This window comes from Macaca mulatta, chromosome 15, assembly GCF_049350105.2.
Source record: "Macaca mulatta isolate MMU2019108-1 chromosome 15, T2T-MMU8v2.0, whole genome shotgun sequence".
In the NCBI taxonomy this organism is placed as follows: domain Eukaryota; kingdom Metazoa; phylum Chordata; class Mammalia; order Primates; family Cercopithecidae; genus Macaca; species Macaca mulatta.
The window spans coordinates 80645361-80668889 of record NC_133420.1 but is presented as its reverse complement, the minus strand read 5'-3'; the positions used below and the strand labels follow the sequence as shown (position 1 = coordinate 80668889).

At 38.5% G+C, this 23529-nt stretch overlaps 1 protein-coding gene across 5 annotated transcripts in view; it reads left to right on the top strand.

Moving 5' to 3' along the window:
* Window positions 1-23529, top strand: part of ADAMTSL1 (ADAMTS like 1) — a 956812-nt gene that overhangs the window by 574011 nt on the left and 359272 nt on the right. The window lies entirely within an intron of this gene.

Here is a 23529-nt window from a genome sequence, read left to right as displayed (position 1 = left end):
TAGTACCAGCAAGAATTTATTAGTATACTCTCCTTAGTTCTTTACTCTAATGGAAACTCTAACTGGTGTAGCAATTATTCAGTGCCACAGTAATGCTACATAACAACCACTAATCCTCACTAGAATATCAGATATGGAATTATTGCTTGGCTAGGTGACTCTGATGGACTTGGATGGTCTTCATCACATATATAGGGTTGGCTGGATGTTGGCTGATCTAGACTGGCTTCATCTGAGCCAACATGGGAAACCCAATTCTGCTCCACAAGTTCTTTATCCTCCGGCAGGCTAGCCTAGGCAAGTTCTCATAGTGACAGCAGAGGTGTAAGAGAGAGCAATTCCCAGTGCAAAGCCTGTTTCCAGCTTTTGTACCATATTTGCTAGTATCTCATTGGGCAAACTAAGCCACCCAGCAAGTCCAGAGTCAGAATGGGAGAGCCAAAATGTTACATGTGAAAGCATGAGGTAGAGAGAGAGTGAAAAATTGGGACTATTCTTCAATCTACCATGAACAGTCTTCTATGGCTTTCTTACTCATTTTTAATGAGATAATGAACTTAATGGGTTCTGTCTCATTTCTCCACTCCAAATTTATGCATCTAAATTCAGTTCAGTCATCTTATATACCTTCCCAATAGGGAAAGATCAGAGGTTGTGAATGTATATATCCTTAGAGGCCTAGTAGGTAACTGGAATGTATGTAGTAGCATTCATATTGAATCCAAATAAATCCCATCTACCAGGTAAATTAACCTGCCAGGCCAATTTTCCAACTCTGGTAATATGACCTCTTAGATGACTCTCAGGTCTGATTATTTTTTCAAGTCTATCAGCTAATGATTATTCTATTCCCAATATGACAGAACTGTAAAGGAAGCTAGATTACTCAGATTTTATGGAGTAAATGACAACTACTCAATTTCTGGAGTTAATTTTTTTCCCTGATGGATTGGGAGCTTGTGAGGAGACTTGGTTTACCCTCTGAGTACAGAACATCCTCTCTGAGTGATCTTTTGAAGGTTATAGAAAAAAATTCAATGGAGACAAAGCAGAATGAAAACATAGACACATGTTAAATATAAATGCCTTCATTCTCAACAAGCAGTACTTGATACTGGAGAAAAGGTTCCGACCCAGGAACATACTGAGCAGAATTCTTTCCTTGGTTTCTCCCCTACCCTTTCTCTGAGGCTTGCAGAAAGTAGGCAGTGCTTGATTTTCCAGGTTTACAATATTGGAACACTGATCATTGCCTTTATCTGCAACCCTGGTCTGAACAACAAAGAAAGACAGTGAATGAACATTGTCTCCCACCTTTACTAATTTTTGTAAGATTATATGAGGTTTCATTGAGTAACTCTTATAATGTAACTTTTACTAATCTAGTATCACCAAGTAGAATATAATATCTGTTTTTATTTTTCATCAATTAGAAAAGAGACTATACCTACTGGTGCTTGATGATGGACATTTATTTTACTTCAAATGAAGTGCTAGCTACCTTGAGAAGCTGCTCCTCTCTTCAGTTCCTCAACCCTCCTACTAAATACTCTGAAATAATACTTATAGTGAACTCATTCGTCTAGCTTTTTAAAAAAATACTTGATACTAAAGATCTATCTTTCAGAGCTCTAGGTTTGTCTTCAGCCAGCTAATTTAGCTTTGCTCGTAAGAAGTTCCAAATGCATAAGACACTTAATATGGTATGTAACATTGTCTGTCTCATTGTATTAAGTCAATGCCAAGACCAGGCTCAAAGGAGGAAACTGCAGCTCATTTGAGATGGTAGCGAGTCAGATAGCTGGCTGCTCTTAGGTGTGATGTGAACCTTTGCACTGGTGACTAAAGAAGATTTAAAGGTCTTCTGAGACCTTTTATACTTTCTGAAATGCCAAATTCATCTAGCTAATAGTATAGATTAATACTACATCAATATTGCATTAAGAGCGTAATTAATTAATACAGTCAGAATACAAATATTATGCTAAATCTTAACTGATTCAATGATGGGTTTGGCTGTTTCATATCTATCCAAATAGCAAAAACTGATCTTATGAAGGATGGCAGAATTGTTAAAACGTTAATATATTTTGAGTTAAATCTTAAAATTGAATTTAAAAGTTTTTGAGGTAAATACAATTATTAGATGAGCAAGAAATAAAAGTCACATGAGGGGTGCCTAAAACAAGTAAGATTATAGTATTATTCCAAAGACATGTGGCTGCCAGAATGGTGTCAACATAAACACAGAAAAATTAAAATAAATAGCCCCAAGGAGTCTTAGTCCACAGGAATAGGAAAGATCATTCTACAAGTCTCATTTCATAATAATTGTGCTAAGAGAAAGTAAACTGACTTCTCTGATTTTTAGTTGCAAACACAGATATTCTGCCATGAAAATATTGATACACTAATATAGGCTTTAGTTAGCGTCTTACTTCTATACTGTATAATAATATATACCAAAAGAAAATTTTCAATGGTAAGGTTTTGCTTCTAAAACAAATGTTTGCTTTTTTTCTTTCAAAGACATCTCATCTCTGTCATAACATCCAATTAAGGTTCACAGGACTTGTTTTAAGAGGTTTTAGAACTTTCAGCTCAAGTGAGCCCCAAAGCAGGCTTTATCTGTTATTCTTCATCTGGTGTTATATGTTATCACCCTTGTTTTCCTTGGAAATGTTTGAATTTTTGTTTAAAAGAAAGATATACAAGTTCAGAGTGGGTATGACTACTCATGTCATTTGTATGAGATGGTCTTTTTGTTTCATTAAAGGAGATTGCACATTTTGGAACAGATGCTTAAGAGTTTGCAGTTGCCTTCCTTTTACTTTTTGGGTGAAAGCCTAGTCTAAATGTATTACCAGGACTTCTAATATTTCAGGTCATATATCTTAGGCAGGGGTATATTGTTCCAAGATCTGATCTCCTTTCAGGAGACAAATGCTCTAAGGCCAATGACTGAATGTTTAAGACCAATTTATGGCCTGTTTTATCCCATAAGCCAATTTGTTGGAATAAAAGATGATTGGAAATGTGTTTGTTGTCCATAACCTTTACTTGCCATATCAGGAATCTGTAACTCTTAGCTGTCTTTTTCTGTTTATTAAAAAAAAAAAAATCCTTATGTGGCTTGTTCAGTAGCCCTTCTAAAGTTTGTATATCTCCTCAATTTTAATTCATTCATTCAATAAATATTTATTGAATACTTACTATGCATTAAGCAAATTGGTAGGTATAACCAAGGATAGAAATCCCAAGGGGCCAGAGTCTCAAGAATTTACCAAATTATTAATTTGCCTCTGAGTTTCTACTGATTATAGTTGTAAGATATTTTAAGAACTAAGAGAACTTCCCCCAATTCTGTAAATAATACATATATGGAACTGGATTTTAAAAATATTTTATATGTATTGTTATTTTATTATGGTAGAATCATTTTATATAATAATGCTTTCTTTTCCTAATTAAGTTGTATGAAGTCCTCCTTTTTTACAGTGCTTAGCACACAGCAGACACTCAAATGTTTAATAATTGGCTTTTAAACAGTATATGCAGTGTTGTCATTTTATTTCTTCAATCTGCACTTTACCTAAAGAGGAGGAAAACTATGTGATATTAAACATCTCTACAAAAGAATTGGGAACCTAATCCCTATACCACAGAACCAAGGTTGGTGGAACCAATTCTGCATTTGCAGAATTAAGAAAATATTTCAAACTTAGACCTAGACTGAGCTGAGAAGGATCTTAGAGCTAATCTCCTCTCTAATTCCCTCTTTGTTATTTCCCTTCCTCTTTTTATTTTCATTTTTTATTGTGGTAAGACAATTTAGCATAAGATCCACCATCTCAACCAAATCTGAAGTGTTTTATACAGTAATGTTAACTATACTAGCAGTGCTGTGCGGTAGATCTCTACAATTTACCATCTTGTGTAACTGAAACTAGACTCTTTGAATGGCAAGCATGATTTCTCCTTCCCCACCAACCTCTGGCAGCCTCCATTCTACTGTCTGCTTCTGTGTACTTGACTAGTCTAAATACCTTATATACATGGAATCACGTAGTACTTGTCCTTATTTCTGACTTATTTCGCTCAGCATAATGGCCTCAAAGTTCATTCATTTTTGTTGTTTCCTTTGCTGTGCAGACTCTTTACTTTGGTAGTGTCCTACTAGTCTACTTTTGCCTTTGTTGCTTGTGCTTTTGGTGTTACAGCTAAGAAATCATTGACAAATCAATATTAGGAAGCTTTGCCCCTATATTTTCCAGTTGGAGTTTTATAGTTTCAGGTCTTACATTTAAGTCTATAATCCATTTTGAGTTAGTTTTCATATGTGGTGAAATTTTGATAGCAATTTTATTCTTTCACATGTGGATATCCAGTTTTCCCAGCACCTTTCCCCACTGTGTATTCTTGGAACCTTTGCCAAAGATCAGTTGACTGTATATGTGTGAGTGTTTTTCTAGGTGTTCCATTGGTGTGTATGTCTGTCTTCACACCAAGGTGTCTTTACCCTGGCATATCTTTACACCAGTACCATACTGTTTTAATTTCTGTAGCTCATAAAATGTTTTGAAATCGGGAACTGTGGTGCCTTCAGCTTTGTTCTCTCTCGATATTGTTCTGAACATTCCAGATTCTTTTTGGTTTCATAGGAATTTTAGAACTGTTTTTTCTATTTCTATAATAATCAGTTACTGGGAGTTTGATAGGCAATGCATTGTATCTGTAGATTACATTGGGTAACATGGACATTTTAACATTGTTAACTCTTACACTCCATGAACATGGAATGTTTTACCATTTATTTGTGTCACCTTTAATTTCTTTCAGTAATGTTTTGTGATTTTCAGTGTATAAGTCCTTCACTTCCTTAGTTTATTCCTAAGTAGTTTATTCTTTTTGATGTGATTGTAGATGAGACTGTTCTCTTAATTTCTTTTGTGGATAGTTTGTTATTAGTGTGTAGTATTGCAGCTGATTTTTCTATATTGATTTTGTATCCCTTAATTTTACTCAGTTTGTTTATTAGTCCTTCATGAACTGTTTAGAGTTTTCTGCTTATAAGATCATGTCATCTGCAAACAGAGATCATTTTACATCTTCCTTTCTTTTTTGGATGCCTTTTATTTCTTTTTCTTGTCTTACAGATCTAAGACTTTCAGTACACTTTTGAACAGAAGCGGCAAGAGTGAGCAACCTTGCCTTGTTCATGATCTTAGAGGAAAAGTCATTGCGTGTGATATTAGCTGAGGACTTTTCACATATGGCCTTGGTTATTTTGAAGACATTTCCTTCTATGCCTAGTTTGAGAGTTCACATCATGAAAGATGTTAAATTTTGCCAAACGCTTTTTCTGCATCTGTCAGAGATGGTCATGTGGTTTTTATTCCTCCTTCTATTATGGAAGTAATTCTTAATCCTAGTTACACTTTAGCATCACCTGGAAAGCTTTAAAACATACAAATATCTGGGCCCTACCAAAGAACAGTTAAATTAGGATCTCTTGGGGTGGATTCCTGACATCAGTAATTTTTTCAAAGCTCTCCAAATGATTTTAATGTGTATCCAGGGTTAAAACTGCTGCTGTCTTGAAGGGGGTGATAGTGCAATGATAAGGTTTATCTCTAGCTCCCTGAAAAATTAGAGGTTAAGGTGAAGAAGAAAAGAAGAATTTTTGTTTGTTTGTTTGTTTGTTTTTTCAGACAAGGTCTGACTGTATCGCCCAGGCTGGAGTGCAGTGTTGCCATCTCGGCTCACTGCAACCTTCGGCTCCCAGTTTCAAACCATCCTCCTTCCTCAGCCTCCCGAGTAGCTGGGACCACAGGCATGAGCAACCATGCCTGGCTAATTTTTGTATTTTTTGTAGAGGCAGGGTTTCACTATGTTGGCCAGGCTGGTCTCTCACTCCTGAGCTCAAGTGATTTGTTCGCCTTGGCCTCCCAAAGTGCTGGGATTACGGGGGTGAGCTACCACAGGATTTTCTGACAAAGAAACTTCTTTTATGTTCATATCCTCACTGCAGTTTCTGTGAAATGATGGAGTCTGCCATGTGGGAGAGAAGTCATGGGTACAAGCATGTCAAGATGTAACAGTGGGAATTGCCCTAGGTACTACTCTGTATCTACTTTTCTGGTCTAGTATTAGTCATCATCAGCCTTGTCCAAAGTGGTGAATGAACTAAGTGATTTCTGACTTATTCTTTCATCCTTTTATTATTTAAGCCTACAAACATGATCCTTTAAGCTTCCAGCTTGTTGGTGAATGACCAAGTTAATGTCCTAGTGATTCTTGGGTTGTTTATTCAAATTCTCGGAGACTCACCTCTCCTTAAAGTCATTAAACTTCCTATTCACAGAGTTGAGTTGAGTTTTCCATCTTCAATTCAGCATCCATCCCTCCAGGTCCTCCCTCACCTCAACTCAAAACAAAAAAAAAAAAAGAAAGAAAGAAAGATTTCCTAATGCTACTTGCATTATTACTTGAACTATTTCTTTGGTTTGGGCTCAATTTGTAGAAAATAGAAAAGATTTATCTGACCCTGTTTTCCTTAGTTTCAGTCACTGAGAAAGAGAGAGAAAGGAAGAACAAGAGAGAGAGATGGAGACACATACTGGATATTAAGAGCAAACAGAGGGTGGTCCATCCAAATCATATACAATAGGGGATGGACACTTCACCTGGAGGCAGGAAGAATAACTATAAAACACTAGGTGATGTTACATCCATGCATGGATCATCAGCTGAAGCCCCTAACTAACATACCAACCTTAAACAGCTGCAGAGCCAGCCCCTGCCTTTGGGCTTTGGAGTAGGAATCCCTGGTCCAGATAAAGACCCTTTCCTACTGGGAGAGAACCACATGTTGTGGGAACCAGAATTTGTAGCAGTGAGTTTCATTGCCTACTTTGTGGATTATTCCTTTTATTTTATTTTTCGTAAAACTACTGATTTTGAATTTTGGCACTGTTCTCTATTTGCATGACATTGGACTGGATTTGAGTTTCTCTCGGATTTTGTTTGCTTATCTGTGAAATCAGGTGGGCAGTGCCTGGAACAGAACAAGTGTTCCATAAATATTTGTTGAACAGACATCCAAGGTGCCCTTCAACTCTGAAATGTGTGCCCCTAAAAAAGAGATAGTTTCTCCTCCAGATATGCAGTCAAGCCCATTTTGCTGTTAGATTGGAAGAGGAGCAGAACTGGTCTTCATATAACTGGTTTTAAAGAAATATGTTGTGACTCTCCAGACCCCCATTTTGCAACAAACATCTGGGTGACATGGAAGGATTGGAGAGCTTTTGTCTCTAGCCAAAATAATTCATAAATTTCCAACTCAAGGCTTGTATCGGGAGAGGTTGTTAGAGTCCTAGAGTTTCATAATATACATTTTCCTCAGAGGGAAGATGGAAAAGTTGGACTTGATGTTGCTAAAACACATTTGTTTTTATTCTCATTCTTTGCCTCTTTTGGCTACTGAGCAAATGTAAGATCATTTGCAAACCTTATGGCATGTGTGTGTATACTATAAAGTCCATGTCCTTCCTGCTAGTGGATCTTTAGCCAAAGGCAGCAATCCCCCGGCCCCCACCCCTAGCCATCTTTCAGAGGAAGCAAATGCATTGCAATGACAAACACAACTTATAATAAATATATGAAAATAAACGTGTTCATTAAAATAGAGCCCAGTGTTTTTTACTTTGGTAGCTATTTAGTTTCATTTTAAAGTTTTCATCTTGTTATAGAAAGATTTTAATCAGGTTTCAAAGTTCAAAAATTAGAACAGATGTGAGACTGAAAGTTCATCATGGCCTGAAATTATCTTTATAACATTTCCTTCTGTATGTTTCTTCCTTCTTCCTTTGGCCATTTGTTCTTTCCTTCCCTCCTTCTATCCCTCGCTCCCGGGATTCTTTCCTTCCTTCCTTCTCTCACGAAATATTTGTAAAGCACTAACAGTACACCAAGCACGTTGCTAGATTCTGCAGCTCAGAGACCAAACAGACTGCAAGGGAAAAAAGTAAATCAATGTCCAAAAATATTTACTGTTTTTTATTTTAGATTCAGGGAGTATACATGCATGTTTATTACATGGGTATATTGCATAAAGGTGGGGTTTGGGCTTCTAATGTACCCATCACCCAAATATTCAACATTGTACTCAATAGGCAGTTTCTCCACTCCCACCCCACAAACCCAGCCTTTCCTCTTTTGGAGTCCCCAGTGCCAAGTATTTCCATCTTTATGTCCATGTGTACCCATTGTTTAGCTCCTACTTATAGGTAAGAAGATATGTATTTGATTTTCTGCTTCTGAGTTAATTCACTTAGGATAATGGCCCCCAGCTCCATCCATGTTGCTGTAAAGGACATGATTTCATTCTTTTTATGGCTAAGTAGTATTGATGGTGTATATCTGCCACATTTTCTTTATCTAGTCATCCACTGATGGACATCTAGGCTGATTCTATGACTTTGCTATTGTGAATATTGCAGCAATAAACATATGAATGCAGGTGTCTTTTTTGTATAATGATTTCTTTTCCTTTGGGTTGATACCCAGTGTGGGATTGCTAGGTTAAATGGTAATATGGTTTTCTTTCTTTCTTTTTTTTTTTTTTTTTTTTTTTTTGAGACAGATTCTCCCTCTGTCACCCAGGTTGGAGTGCATTGGTGCAATCTCAGCTCACTGCAACCTCTGCCCCTGGGTTCAAGCGATTCTCCTGCCTCAGCTTCCTGAGTGCTGGGATTACAGGCATGCGCCATGATACCTGGCTAATTTTTGTATTTTTAGTAGAGACAGGGTTTCACCCAGTTGGCCAGGCTGGTTTTCTAAAAGTGAAAGAGGCGTGGGTGCCACAGGATGGTGTCCTAGACCTTTAAAATGCTGGCCTTTTGCTGCCTCTGTGCCTCCTCTCCTGGTGAGCTCTTCACCTACAATGTCCCTCCCTCCACATGCTCACCTGTCAAAATCCTAAATGTTATTTAAAGCCACTTTCACCTGTACCCCTGAGTCTCACCATGCTGTATTTGTGAGGCATTTTGTTTGCACTACCTTTAAGTCACCTTTACATAGTCTGGCTGTGTTATCGTTATTTATATGGTACTGTCTTTAATTAGATTATCAGTGTTATGGTCTCAGGTTTTATTTTCCTTTTCTTTATACCTTCTTGCCTTGCACAGAGTAGGTATCTAGTCACTGTTAGGTGAATTTACTGAATTAAACTTAGGGTAAGAACCTAGTGTAGTACTCGAGGGAGCAGGAGTAGGAAGGGAGGGCTGAATCGCAAAGTAAGTCTCCTTTCTCCCATCACATTCTTGGGACTCCTATCACACATATAGGACCTCCCACCTAAGATATTTCCTTTGTAAGCTATTGCCCTCTCCTCAATCTCTCCTTTTTCAAATTCCTTCTGTATTTAATATTCAGATCATTCCTATGAGTTGTTCACCAGGCATTATACTGTTGTGTGTTCTATTCTGATTTGTGTGGATTTGTTCAAGTAAATAATAACTTTGATAAGAATCAGGGAGGTCATTATTTTTGCGTCTTTCACAGTGCCTTGCTTAGTACTAGTACAGACCAGATGTCCAATGAATGTGTTAAGTGACTGCAAATTGGAAAACATTGTACAAAAAGTGTGTTAACCAGGAAGCACTGCCCAGGGCTCATTTTCCCCACTGGGGTGTTTATCGTACATTGTCTCAGATTTTTTGAGCAGTATGTTCAGAGCAGTTTCTGGCTTCATTAGAAGCTGGGCATGACCTTCATGGTCTACGTTCTCATTCTCGCCTTTTTCTTTTCTGATTACATGAGTATACTCCTCATTTTCATAACTCCAGCCCATATTTGTGAAAACTTGATGCTTTGTTATAGCATGTCTTTCTTTGAAGAATAGGCAGGGATATGTAAAATCATACTTGTTTGGAAAAAAAAAAATTGGCAGTGATTTTTCTAGTTATAATTTAGACATACCAAACAGTCATAATAGCAAATAAGCCAATTTGAAACTTAAAGGACAAACTCCACAATTCAGCCATAACATTCTCATGTGGGTCTAAATTTTAATTTACCAGCCTCCTAACTGTTGCTCAAAAACCTGTAAAAGTACAGAGATGCTTTCCTTAGTTCCATCTGGTCGAGAGAAGATCAAACAACCAGAGAGGATGTTGTCTTAGACTGTTTTCCCCAAACCTACATAATTTCCATTTATATCAAATTTAGTCTCCACAATAAGTTTTAGTAACTCTCTGGATATACATAAATCAGTGTTTCCAAGTTGGCACTGTGTTCAGAACATTTTTATAATGACAAATTAGGATCGAGCAGAAGTGTTGAATTATAAAACTGAGGTCACAGAAATATGTTATCTATGCCAAAGAAACACTTTTAAGTCTAGTTCACAAGTTACAGCACCATTTTTTAATGTGGAACTTCACTCTCCCCTGATCAGTTTAAAATTGCTTTGAGAATGCGGCTTTAAGGGCGATTCTTCTTTTGGCTCCCTAGGGCCCTGTTAGGGCCTCTGGCACACTGGGATGAGCTAACATGGCACCAGGGCTGTGTCTGTTCCCAGCCAGCTCACCTACTGATGGATGATGCCTGGCAGCATGCCACCTTGTTGTTTCTTGTATTATTACAACAGAAAGCATTTTCAAAAGCCACATTTATCAAGTCATCATAATAGTTTGGCTTGTGTATCTATCCAAAAAAAAATAAATAAATCTTTCCCTTAGCACTAATCTGTTTGAGCCACGTGATGTATCCCATGTAGAAAAGGCAGTGGAAAACTGCGTCTGTGTGGGATTCAAGGACCTTTCGACCAAATGCTTAGGAGAAAGGGAGATTTTTTATTTATGCTTTTGAAAGTCCCAAAGCACCAAGAACCTCTGTTTCCTCCTTTCTACTTTTATATGTACAGGGGATGCATTTAGTTCTAGAATTATAGTGGCTTTGTTCAATGAAGGAGATTTAACCTTAAATGAGAGAAAAATGTGAACGTTAGCCTCAAAAAAGGAGAAGGACACATTTTAATGTTTAAGGTCAGTTTCCATAGGCACGTGTTACCAGATTAAACATTACTTGTTATGAAGTGTATTATAAGCAAATTTCTTTTTTTTTTTAATTTTTTATTATGCTTTAAGTTCTAGGGTGCATGTGCACAACGTGCAGGTTTGTTACATATGAATACATGTGAAACGTTAGTATGCTGCACCCATTAACTCGTCCTTTATATTAGGTATATCTCCTAATGCTATCCCTCCCCACTCTCCCCTCCCCACAATAGGACCCGGTGTGTGATGTTCCCCTTCCTGTGTCCACGTGATCTCATTTTTCAATTCCCACCTATGAGTGAGAACATGCAGTATTTGGTTTTCCATTCTTGCTATAGTTTGCTGAGAATGATGGTTTCCAGCTGCATCCATGTCCCTACAAAGGACACAAACTCATCCTTTTTTATGGCTGCATAGTATTCCATGGTGTATATGTGCCACATTTTCTTAATCCAGTCTGTCACTGATGGACATTTGGGTTGATTCCAAGTCTTTGCTTTTGTGAATAGTGCCGCAATAAACATACATGTGCATGTGTCTTTATAGCAGCATGACTTATAATCCTTTGGGTATATCCCCAGTAATGGGATGGCTGGGTCAAATGGTATTTCTAGTTCTAGATCCTTGAGGAATCGCCACACTGTTTTCCACAATGGTTGAACTAGTTTACAGTCCCACCAACGTGTAAAAGTGTTCCTATTTCTCCACATCGTCTCCAGCACCTGTTGTTTCCTGATTTCTTTAATAATTGCCGTTCTAACTGGTGTGAGATGATATCTCATTGTGGTTTTGATTTGCATTTCTCCGATGGTGAGTGATGATGAGCATTTTTTCATGTGTGTTGGCTGTATGAATGTCTTCTTTTGAGAAGTGTCTGTTCATATCCTTTGCCCACTTTTTGATGGGGTTGTTTGTTTTTTTCTTGTTAATTTGATTGAGTTCTTTGTAGGTTCTGGGTATTAGCCCTTTGTGAGATGAGTAGACTGCAAAATGTTCTCCCATTCTGTAGGTTGCCTGTTCACTCTGATGGTAGTTTCTTTTGCTGTGCAGAAGCTCTTTAGTTTAATTAGATCCCATTTGTCAATTTTGGCTTTTATTGCCGTTGCTTTTGGTGTTTTAGACATGAAGTCCTTGCCCATGCCTATGTCCTGAATGGTATTACCTAGGTTTTCTGCTAGGGTTTTTATGGTTTTAGGTGTAACATTTAAGTCTGTAATCCATCTTGAATTAATTTTTGTGTAAGGAGTAAGGAAAGGATCCAGTTTCAGCTTTCTACTTATGGCTAGCCAATTATCCCAGCACCATTTATTAAATAGGGAATCCTTTCCCCATTTCTTGTTGCTGTCAAGTTTGTCAAAGATCAGATGGCTGTAGATGTGTGGTATTATTTCTGAGGGCTCTGTTCTGTTCCGTTGGTCTACATCTCTGTTTTGGTACCAGTACCATGCTGTTTGGGTTACTGTAGCCTTGTAGTATAGTTTGAAGTTAGGTAGCGTGATGCTTCCAGCTTTGTTCTTTTGACTTAGGATTGTCTGGGCAATGTGGGGTCTTTTTTGTTTCCATATGAACTTTAAAACAGTTTTTTCCAATTCTGTGAAGAAAGTCGTTGGTAGCTTAATGGGGATGGCATTGAATCTATAAATTACCTTGGGCAGTGTGGTCATTTTCACGATATTGATTCTTCCTATCCATGAGCATGGTGTGTTCTTCCATTTGTTTGTGTCCTCTTTTATTTCACTGAGCAGTGGTTTGTAGTTCTTTTGAAGAGGTCCTTTACATCCCTTGTAAGTTGGATTCCTAGGTATTTTATTCTCTTTGAAGCAATTGTGAATGGGAGTTCATTCATGATTTGGCTCTCTGTTTGTCTGTTACTGGTGTATAAGAATGCTTGTGATTTTTGCACATTAATTTTGTATCCTGAGACTTTGCTGAAGTTGCTTATCAGCTTAAGGAGGTTTTGGGCTGAGACAATGGGGTTTTCTAAATATACAATCATGTCATCTGCAAACAGGGATGATTTGACTTCTTCTTTTCCTAACTGAATATCCTTTATTTCTTTCTCTTGCCTGATTGCCCTAGCCAGAACTTCCAACACTATGTTGAATAGGAGTGGTGAGAGAGGGCATCCCTGTCTTGTGCCAGTTTTCAAAGGGAATGCTTCCAGTTTTTGCCCATTCAGTATGATATTGGCTGTGGGTTTGTCATAAATAGCTCTTATTATTTTGAGATACGTTCCATCAATACCGAATTTATTGAGCGTTTTTAGCATGAAGGGCTGTTGAATTTTGTCAAAGGCCTTTTCTGCATCTATTGAGATAATCATGTGGTTTTTGTCTTTGGTTCTGTTTATATGCTGGATTACGTTTATTGATTTGCGAATGTTGAACCAGCCTTGCATCCCAGGGATGAAGCCCACTTGATCATGGTGGATAAGCTTTTTGAGGTGCTGCTGGATTTGGTTTGCCAGTATTTTATTGAGGATTTTTGCATCGATGTTCATCAGGGATACTGGTCTAAAATTCTCTTTTTGTGTTGTATCTCTGTCAGGCTTTGGTATCAGGATGATGTTGGCCTCATAAAATGAGTTAGGGGACATTCCCTCTTTTTCTATTGATTGGAATAGTTTCAGAAGGAACGGTACCAACTCCTCCTTGTACCTCTGGTAGAAATCGGCTGTGAATCCGTCTGGTCCTGGACTTTTTTTGGTTGGTAGGCTATTAGTTATTGCCTCAATTTCAGAGCCCGCTATTGGTCTATTCAGGGATTCAACTTCCTCCTGGTTTAGTCTTGGGAGAGTGTAAGTGTCCAGGAAATTATCCATTTCTTCTAGGTTTTCTAGTTTATTTGCATAGAGGTGTTTATAGTATTCTCTGATGGTAGTTTGTATTTCTGTGGGGTCATTGGTGATATCCACTTTATCATATTTTATTGCGTCTATTCAATTCTTCTCTCTTTTCTTCTTTATTAGTTTTGCTAGTGGTCTATCAATTTTGTTGATCTGTTCAAAAAACCATCTCCTGAATTCATTGATTTTTTGGAGGGTTTTTTTGTGTCTCTATCTCCTTCAGTTCTGCTCTGATCTTATTTCTTGCCTTCTGCTAGCTTTTGAATGTGTTTGCTCTTGCTTCTCTAGTTCTTTTAATTGTGATGTTAGGGTGTCAATTTTAGATCTTTCCAGCTTTCTTTTGTGGGCATTTAGTGCTATAAATTTCCCTCTACACACTGCTTTAAATGTGTCCCAGAGATTCTGGTATGTTGTGTCTTTGTTCTCATTGGTTTCAAAGAACATCTTTATTTCTACCTTCATTTCGTTATGTACCCAGTAGTCATTCAGGAGCAGGTTGTTCAGTTTCCATGTAGTTGAGTGGTTTTGATTGAGTTTCTTAGTCCTTAGTTCTAGTTTGATTGCACTGTGGTCTGAGAGACAGTTTGTTATAATTTCTGTTCTTGTACATTTGCTGAGGAGTGCTTTACTTCCAACTATGTGGTCAATTTTGGAATAAGTGCGATGTGGTGCTGAGAAGACTGTATATTCTGTTGATTTGGGGTGGACAGTTCTGTAGATGTCTATTAGGTCCGCTTGGTGCAGAGTAGAGTTCAATTCCTGGATATCCTTGTTAACTTTCTGTCTCGTTGATCTGTCTAATGTTGACAGTGGAGTGTTAAAGTCTCCCATTATTATTGTATGGGAGTCCAAGTCTCTTTGTAAGTCTCTAAGGACATGCTTTATGAATCTGGGTGCTCCTGTATTGGGTGCGTATATTTTTAGGATAGTTACCTCTTCCTGGTGAATTGATCCCTTAACTATTATGTAATGGCCTTGTCTCTTTTGATCTTTGATGGTTTAAAGTCTGTTTTATCAGAGACTAGTATTGCAACCCCTGCTTTTTTTTGTTTTCCATTTGCTTGGTAGATCTTCCTCCATCCCTTTATTTTGAGCCTATGCGTGTCTCTGCATGTGAGATGGTTCTCCTGAATACAGCAAATTGATGGGTCTTGACTCTTTATCCAGTTTGCCAGTCTGTGTCTTTTAACTGGACCATTTAGTCCATTTACATTTAAGGTTAATATTGTTATGTGTGAACTTGATCCTGTCATTATGATATTAGCTGGTTATTTTGCTCGTTAGTTGATGCAGTTTCTTCCTAACGTCGATGAACTTTACATTTTGGCATGTTTTTGCAATGGCTTGTACCTGTTGTTCCTTTCCATGTTTAGTGCTTCCTTCAGGATCTCTTGTAGGGCAGGCCTGGTGGTGACAAAATCTCTCAGCATTTGCTTGTGTGTAAAGGATTTGATTTCTCCTTCACTTATGAAACTTTGTTTGGCTGGATATGAAATTCTGGGTTGAAAATTCTTTTCTTTAAGAATGTTGAATATTGGCCCCCACTCTCTTCTGGCTTGTAGAGTTTCTGCTGAGAGATCTGCTGTTAGTCTGATGGGCTTCCCTTTGTGGGTAACCCGACCTTTCTCTCTGGCTGCCCTTAAGATTTTTTCCTTCATTCGAGCTTTGGTGAATCTGGCAATTATGTGTCTTGGAGTGCTCTTTTCGAGGAGTATCTTTGTGGCATTCTCTGTATTTCCTGAATTTGAATGTTGGCCTGCCTTACTAGGTTGGGGAAGTTCTCCTGGATGATATCCTGCAGAGTGTTTTCCAACTTCGTTCCATTTTCCCTGTCACTTTCAGGCACACCAATCAGATGTAGATTTGGTCTTTTCACATAATCCCATATTTCTTGGAGGCTTTGTTCATTTGTTTTTACTCTTTTTTCTCTGCACTTCTCTTCTCGCTTCTTTTCATTCATTTGATCTTCAATTGCTGATACTCTTTCTTCCAGTTGATTGAATCAGTTACTGAAGCTTGTGCATTTGTCACATAGTTGTCATGTTGTGGTTTTCATCTCTATCAGTTCATTTAAGGACTTCTTTACATTGGTTATTCTAGTTAGCCATTCGTCAAGTCTTTTTTCAAGGATTTTAGTTTCTTTGCACTGGTTACATAGTTCCTCCTTTAGCTCTGAGAAGTTTGATCAACTGAAGCCTTCTCTCAACTCGTCAAAGTCATTCTCCAACCAGGTTTGTTCCATTGCTGGTGATGAGCTGCGTTCCTTTGGAGGGGGAGATGTGCTCTGATTTTTTGAATTTCCAGCTTTTCGGTACTGCTTTTTCCCCATCTTTGTGGTTTTGTGTGCCTTTGGTCTTCGATGATGATGACGTACTGATGGGGTTTTGGTGTGGGTGTCCTTTCTGTTTGTTAGTTTTCCTTCTAACAGTCAGGACCCTCAGCTGCAGGTCTGTTGCAATTTGCTTGAAGTCCACTTCAGACCATGTTTGCCTGGGTATCAGCAGCGGAGGCTGCAGAAGATAGAATATTGCTGAACAGCGAGTGTTGCTGGCTGATTCTTGCTTTGGAAGCTTCATCTCAGGGGTGTACCCAGCTGTGTGAGGTGTGAGGTGTCAGTCTGCACCTAGTGGGGGATGTCTCCCAGTTAGGCTACTCAGGGGTCAGGGACCCACTTGAGCAGGCAGTCTGTCCGTTCTGAGATCTCAACCTCCATGCTGAGGGAACCACTGCTCTCTTCAAAGCTGTCAGACAGGGACATTTACCTCTGCCGAGGTTTCTACTGCTTTTTGTTTAGCTATGCCCTGTCCCCAGAGGCCGGCAGGCCTCCTTGAGCTGTGGTGGGCTCTACAGAGGCCGGCAGGCCTCCTTGAGCTGTGGTGGGCTCCACCCAATTCTAGCTTCCTGGGGGCTTTGTTTACCTACTTAAGCTTCAGCAATGGCAGTTGCCCCTCCCCCAGCCTTGCTGCTGCCTTGCAGTTAGATCTCAGATTGCTGTGCTAGCAACGAGGGAGGCTCCATGGGCGTGGGACCCTCTGGGCCAGGTGTGGGATATAATCTCCTGGTGTGCCATTTGCTAAGACCCTTGGTAAAGTGCAATATTAGGGTGGGAGTTACCTGTTTTTCCAGGTGTTGTGTGTCTCAATTTCCTTTGGCTAGGAAAAGGAATTCCCTTCCCCCTTGCACTTCCCTGGTGAGGCGATGCCTCCCCCTGCTTCAACTCTCACTGGTTGGGCTGCACCCGTGGACCAGCACCAACTGTCCAACACGCCCCAGTGAGATGAACCCAGTACCTCAGTTGAAAATGCAGACATAACCCATCTTCTGTGTCACTCACGCTGGGAGCTTGAGGCTGGAGCTCTTCCTATTCGGCCATCTTAGGCGTGCCCCCCCAGCACATTTCTTATTATTTGAGGTACAGTGTTATCTCCAAGCATGTGGCATAGAGGAGGGGCCTCAAAGTACATTTTAAAAGTACTATAAGAGTGTAAGTAACTTGTTTGTAACATAAAGGATAAATGTTTGAGGGGATAGATACCCACTACCATAATAATTATGCATTGCATGCCTGTATCAAAATATCTTCTGCACCCCATAAATGCATACACCTACTAGGTACCCACAAAAATTAAACATTTTTAAAAAACGTCCCGAATAAATATATATTTATTCAATGTTTATTAAAAATAATTTAAATATGTTAATATTAATAAAGTACTAGAGATGCATACTGGAACATGTCTAATTGTTTTTAGATATGATATATAATGAAGATACAATATAAGCATGATTGTCTGCAGATACTTTTAAAGAAGATACAGTGCTGAATTGACTCCTCTGGTTGGGAGCAAACTCCCTCAAAATAATGCTTTTACATAAAATACATAAATAAATAAGGTTCATTGTAATTTTTATTTATGACATTATAAGTTAGAATTAAATAATAATTATTTTAAACACAGAATAAAATGTAGAACATGATAGAATGACATTTTTAACTACAAGAGTAAAGCAAAGCTAAGAAAATGATTAGAATATGGGACTTGTGAAACTGTGAAACCCACAGGGACAGCTTGTCATCTAACTCCTCTTTCTCTCCCATACAAGGTAAGACCACAAGTAACCATCTGTTATGCACAGGCTCCAGTTCTAGTCCCTGGGTGTTCAGCATCCAGTTTGAACCACAGGTGAGGACAGTTAGCATCTGAGAAGAGCTTTACACACAGGGTCCAGTGGTTCATATAGTTTCCTATTTCATGGCCAAGTTGATTGGCCTCAAGTATTTCCTGAAAGAACCTCTTACAATAATGTGTCTGTGCTAGGGACTACTACAGAGGAGGAGGAGGGATGGGGTTATGAGCTGAAAAACTACCTAACAGGTAGTATGCTGACTCCTGGTGACAGGATCATCCATAATCCCAACCTCAGCCTCATGCAATATACCCATGTAACAGACTTGCACTTGTACCCCTGAGTCTAAAATAAAAGTGGAAATTATTTAAAATAATAACAATGTATCTGTAGAAAATGAAAAGAAGCTGACAGTACACTTGCGCTTGGTTCTCTCAGTTGTTCTCATAATTTATTATTCCTCTTGAGTTCTTTGTAAAGAGCCTCAGGAATGTAGAATTTTTTTAACTGGCTGGTTGGGGCAACCTCCTGCAGTATAGCTCCAGTGAGTACTGAAATGCTCATTTGAAGTGAAGGGAGAAACCGTGTTCCGGTATTACTTGAAATCCCTCAGTGGGGTTGCAAATTCGCTTGTCTTGTTCTAATCTGTGCTTGCTCTAAGATTCACAGTCTGAATGGCCCAGGCTTCCTGGAGCTTGAATTGTGAAACATGGCTTTATGTCTTTTCTCTTGTAAAGAGCTCATAGATTTCTTTGGATGACTGAAAGAAGCGAGATATGCTTGTATTCACAGTGCTTTAGGAGGCTGAGGTGGGAGGATCGCTGGTACCCAGGCATTCATGGTTCCAGTAAGCTATGATAGTGCCACTGCACTCCAGGCTGGGTAACAGAATGAGAAGAGACGCTGTCTCAAAAAAACAAAAACAAAAACAAAAAAACCAAATGGACCGTCCTGTTTTAAAATTCTTTGCCATAAGTCCGTATTTGAAAGGCAAGTGATGTTCAGGGAAATACAGTAACCTATTCTTGCTTAGCAACATTCTTTGCTTTTTAGCAATCAGAGATAAAGCCTGGGGTGCCATGAGCCTTATATAAGTGCAATTGTCCTTAAAAACCCAGAAGTGTTAAATACACATGATCAGATTTTCTTGAAACAGTTTATTGACACCAGGTATAAGTCTGGCTATGTCACCAGAAGGTTCTTTTGCTTAGTGAAGAGATGACAAGAATAAAGGTAAAAGAGCGATAAATCAAATGCCTCCCCCTTTTTAAAAGGTTTAAATGAGAAGGGGGATGGGGAAATAAGAAGCCAACAAGTTGTTTGACCCTAGAGAAAAAACTTTTAATTTTTCATGTCAGTTCACCTCTTCTCAGGTCGTTAAATGATGACAGCTGAAACTGTAACATCAGGATTTTAAGAAGTGGAAGTTTAGATGGTGTATTATGTGTTAATGAGAGACAAATAAAGTATGTATCAAGTCTATACTAATCTCTTAAGTGAATTAAAGTCTGAATAATTCACACATAATAGCTTGTAATTGAGATTATTTCTATTTTTGAGAGAAGGAATTAAATCAAAATTAATGTGACTGGCCTGGAGTAAAGTGCTGACTAAGCAAATAAGGAACTTTTGATGAAAATTTGAGTTAGAAAAAAATATATATATATATATATACACTCTCTCTATATATATTTTCTATATATATATATACTCTCTATATATATTTTTTTCTCTATATATATATCTCTAGCCCAGGCTGGAATGCAATGGCACAATCTCGGCTCACTGCAACCTCTTCTTCCTGGGTTCCAGTGATTCTCCTGCCTCAGTCTCCCGAGCAGCTGGGATTGCAAGTGCCCGCCACCATGCCCTGCTAATTTTTGTGGTTTTGTTAGAGATGGGGTGTCACCATGTTGGCCAGGGTGATCTTGAACTCCTGACCTCGCATGATCCACCTGCCTCAACCTCCCAAAGTGCTGGGATTACAGGCATGAGCCACCACACCTGGCCCATTTTTTTATTTTTGTTTTATTTTCTTCAGCTTTTATTTTAAGTTTGGGGTACATGTGTAGGATATGCAAGTTTGTTACAAAGGTAAACATGTGCCGTGGTGACTTGCTGCACAGATCAACCCATCACCTAGGCACTGAGCCCAGCATTCATTAGCTATTCTTTCTGGTGCTCTCCCTCCCCACAGTCTCCCCAGGCCTCAGTGTGTGTTGTTACCCACCATGTATACATGTGTTCTCATCGTTCAGCTCCCGCTTATAGGTGAGACTGATTTTCTGTTCCTGCATTAGTTTGCTGAGGATAATGGTTTCCAGCTCCATCCATGTCCCTGCAAGGGGCATGAGCTTCTTTTTTATGGCTACATAGTATTCCATGGTATATATGGACCACGTTTTCTTTATCCAGTTAATCATTAATGGCCATTTGGGTTGATTCCATGTCTTTGCTATTGTGAATAGTGCTACAAGAAATATACGTGTGCATATTACATGTTTATATTAAAGTATATTCTAATACTTATATTTTGTTCTTTCATACTTCACCCGGTTTCTGAGTTCATAATTGATATGGTTCTGAACTGCCTAAACACAGTACTGTAACTATTTTATGGTTTATATTGGGAGGATATCTTTATTTAAATCCTCTCCTATCATTTGTCTACAGCTTTCCTCAGACATCGTTTTGGACTGAAATTTCTAATGTTTGTTTTCATCACCAGAGGTGAATTTTACTTTGTTTAAATGTGAAAGAAATCCCTCAGCTGTTTTGTATTAACGACCTGTTAAAAAAATGAAGGAAAATATTTTTTACTGCTTAATTCTCAGACAGGGATTTTGTGCCCAAATAAATGCCTTGGATGAAGAAATTCACACTTGGCAGGAATTAAATCCTTGTGGTGGAATAGTCACTAAGCTACTTATGTAAAATTTATATTCAAATTTCATAAACTTGAACTTTCAAAAATATAAGCTTCTCTGCACTGAAGTTCTTTCACATTGCATTTTACTGATGAGCATGGTTTTCTTGGAAATGTTCCAATGTGTGTCTACCTATGTTTTTCTAGAAGTGGATTTACCAGAATTGAGAAATAGTTTATAAACTGATATAATAACAACAAGGCACAGTCAACCCTCAGGCCAATTCCCCTCTCAGCTTTCCGGATCTTTAGCTTAGTGTTAGTATACTATGTATCTTGAGCACATCATGTTCCTTTTCTTATTGTTTGTTAGACTTAGGAGTTAGTCACGCCTAAATTCCAATCCCTGGTTCACTTTTCTGTGTATGTAGCTTTAAGCCTCCTCAGCTTTCTCTGCCTCAGTTTTCTCATCTATTAAATAGGAATAATAAAATTTTGTAGAGTTGTTGGAAGATTAGAGATAATATATACAGAATACCTAACACTGGGCCAACTACCTATAGCAGGCACTGAATAAATAGTAGAGACTAGTGTTTCTATTATAATCCACAATTTGATAGTGTCTTTCAATAATGATCACTTTGCCATACTTAAGCATTACCACCTTCATATCCTATTTCAGTCAAATTAAAGAAGCTCTCAAAAAAGTAATATATTAAAGGGAAGATAGTTCAGAGGCATCCATAAATTACCTGCAAATCCATATTAGGCATTAGACAATTACAGGATATTCTTTGGAAATTATGACAAGTAGTTTTTCTTTGCTTTGCTTTTGTTTTGTTTTGCTTTTCCAAAATAATAAGTATTTAAATCAACCTTTTACATTCTATGCTAATATCCCCTGTTATTCAATGATGCCTGTAAAATTTGTGTAGGTATTTGCAGATTAAAATATCTGGGAAAAGGCTCATTTGGCATTTTAACAGAGCTTTTGTACATTATTTCAGTTGGTGATCCTAACTTTATGCATAGGTATTCCTATATTCATTTGGCAGATAAGGAAACTAAGACCCTAAGAGAACAAGAGGTTTATGCAAGTGGAAGAACAAAATCTATATCCCAGATCTTCAGGCTCCTAATTCAGTTTTGTTTCCATTATTTCTTTCATGGATATAAGGTTAGGTAAAAAATAAAAAATAAAAAAAGAATGAAAAACAAATAGTATTAAAGTCCCAATAGTTAACACCAGGGTTTACCTTTTAAAAGCAAAATCTCACCATTGAATCTCCTCTGTTTTAATACCTTCAGTGGTTCCCCTCTGTGTATTACAAAGTTCAAAATTAGAAGGTATTTCCAGCACTTTGGGAGGCCGAGACGGGCGGATCACGAGGTCAGGAGATCGAGACCATCCCAACATGGGCTAACATGGTGAAACCCCGTCTCCACTGAAAAATACAAAAAACTAGCCAGGCGAGGTGGCGGGCGCCTGTAGTCCCAGCTACTCGGGAGGCTGAGGCAGGAGAATGGCGTGAACCCGGGAGGTGGAGCTTGCAGTGAGCTGAGATCCGGCCACTGCACTCCAGCCTGGGCGACAGAGCGAGACTCCGTCTCAAAAAAAAAAAAAAAAAAAAAGAAGGTATTTCACTCATCTACTACAATTCCCCACATAAACCCTAAACCCCAAAAAACCAGACCTGTTTGAAAATTTGGGAGCACACCAAATCTTTTTGTGCCTCTATGCCTTTGCTTAGTTTCTTCTCCATATATCCTTGACCTCCTTTCAATAGCTATTATATTTTTACATCTATTATGTACTTAATTAATTTATCAAATGTCTACATAATGCTTACTGTGTCCTAGACACTGTCTGAAGTGATTCACAAATACTTACTCAGTTAATTCTCATAATTCCAGGAGACAAGTAATATCATCCCATTTTACCAAAGATAGAACTGAGGTATAGAGCCAAGATTCTAGAATGCAGAGGCTGTTTTTAAACTGGGTACTCTTAAGCACTGCACTGTGGTACATATGCAGCAGGAACTTCAAAATTGAAAAGCATACCATATTTTGCAAACACTGATGTCTAGATGGGATGCTACCAAAGACCTCCCAGTTGCAGAATTCAATTACCTTGTAAATTTACCATCAACTGGAACCTAGCTCTCATGTTGTTAGAGTCAGAAACCTGATATTTTTCAGCAATAGCACCAAGAACACATCCTTTTCTTGGGCGTGTACTCACAATGACTCAGCCCATGAGATGAATATTTCAAACTAGAATGCCAGTTGATTAATTTACAGCAAGGAATAGAACTGTCCATCACATGGACCAGAGTACCCACATCAGCATGGCCAGCACTCTCTGTTCTCAGCAGTCACGAAAATCCAGATCACTCTTGGTAAGTAGCTTGGTCAACCTGATACCATAATGAGGGGCGGTCCTTGGATGAGCTGAATGTTCATTGGTATCAGCAAGGTCAGCATGAGTCATCTATGTGGAGATTGCGGCAGTCTTGTCAATGGGACATGCAAGACTTGAAATTCATTGGCCTTTTGTCTCGGACATTGCTGGACTGGACACTGACAAATATGTGTCTTTGTCATGCTCCTTATTTCTGTGGTTCCAA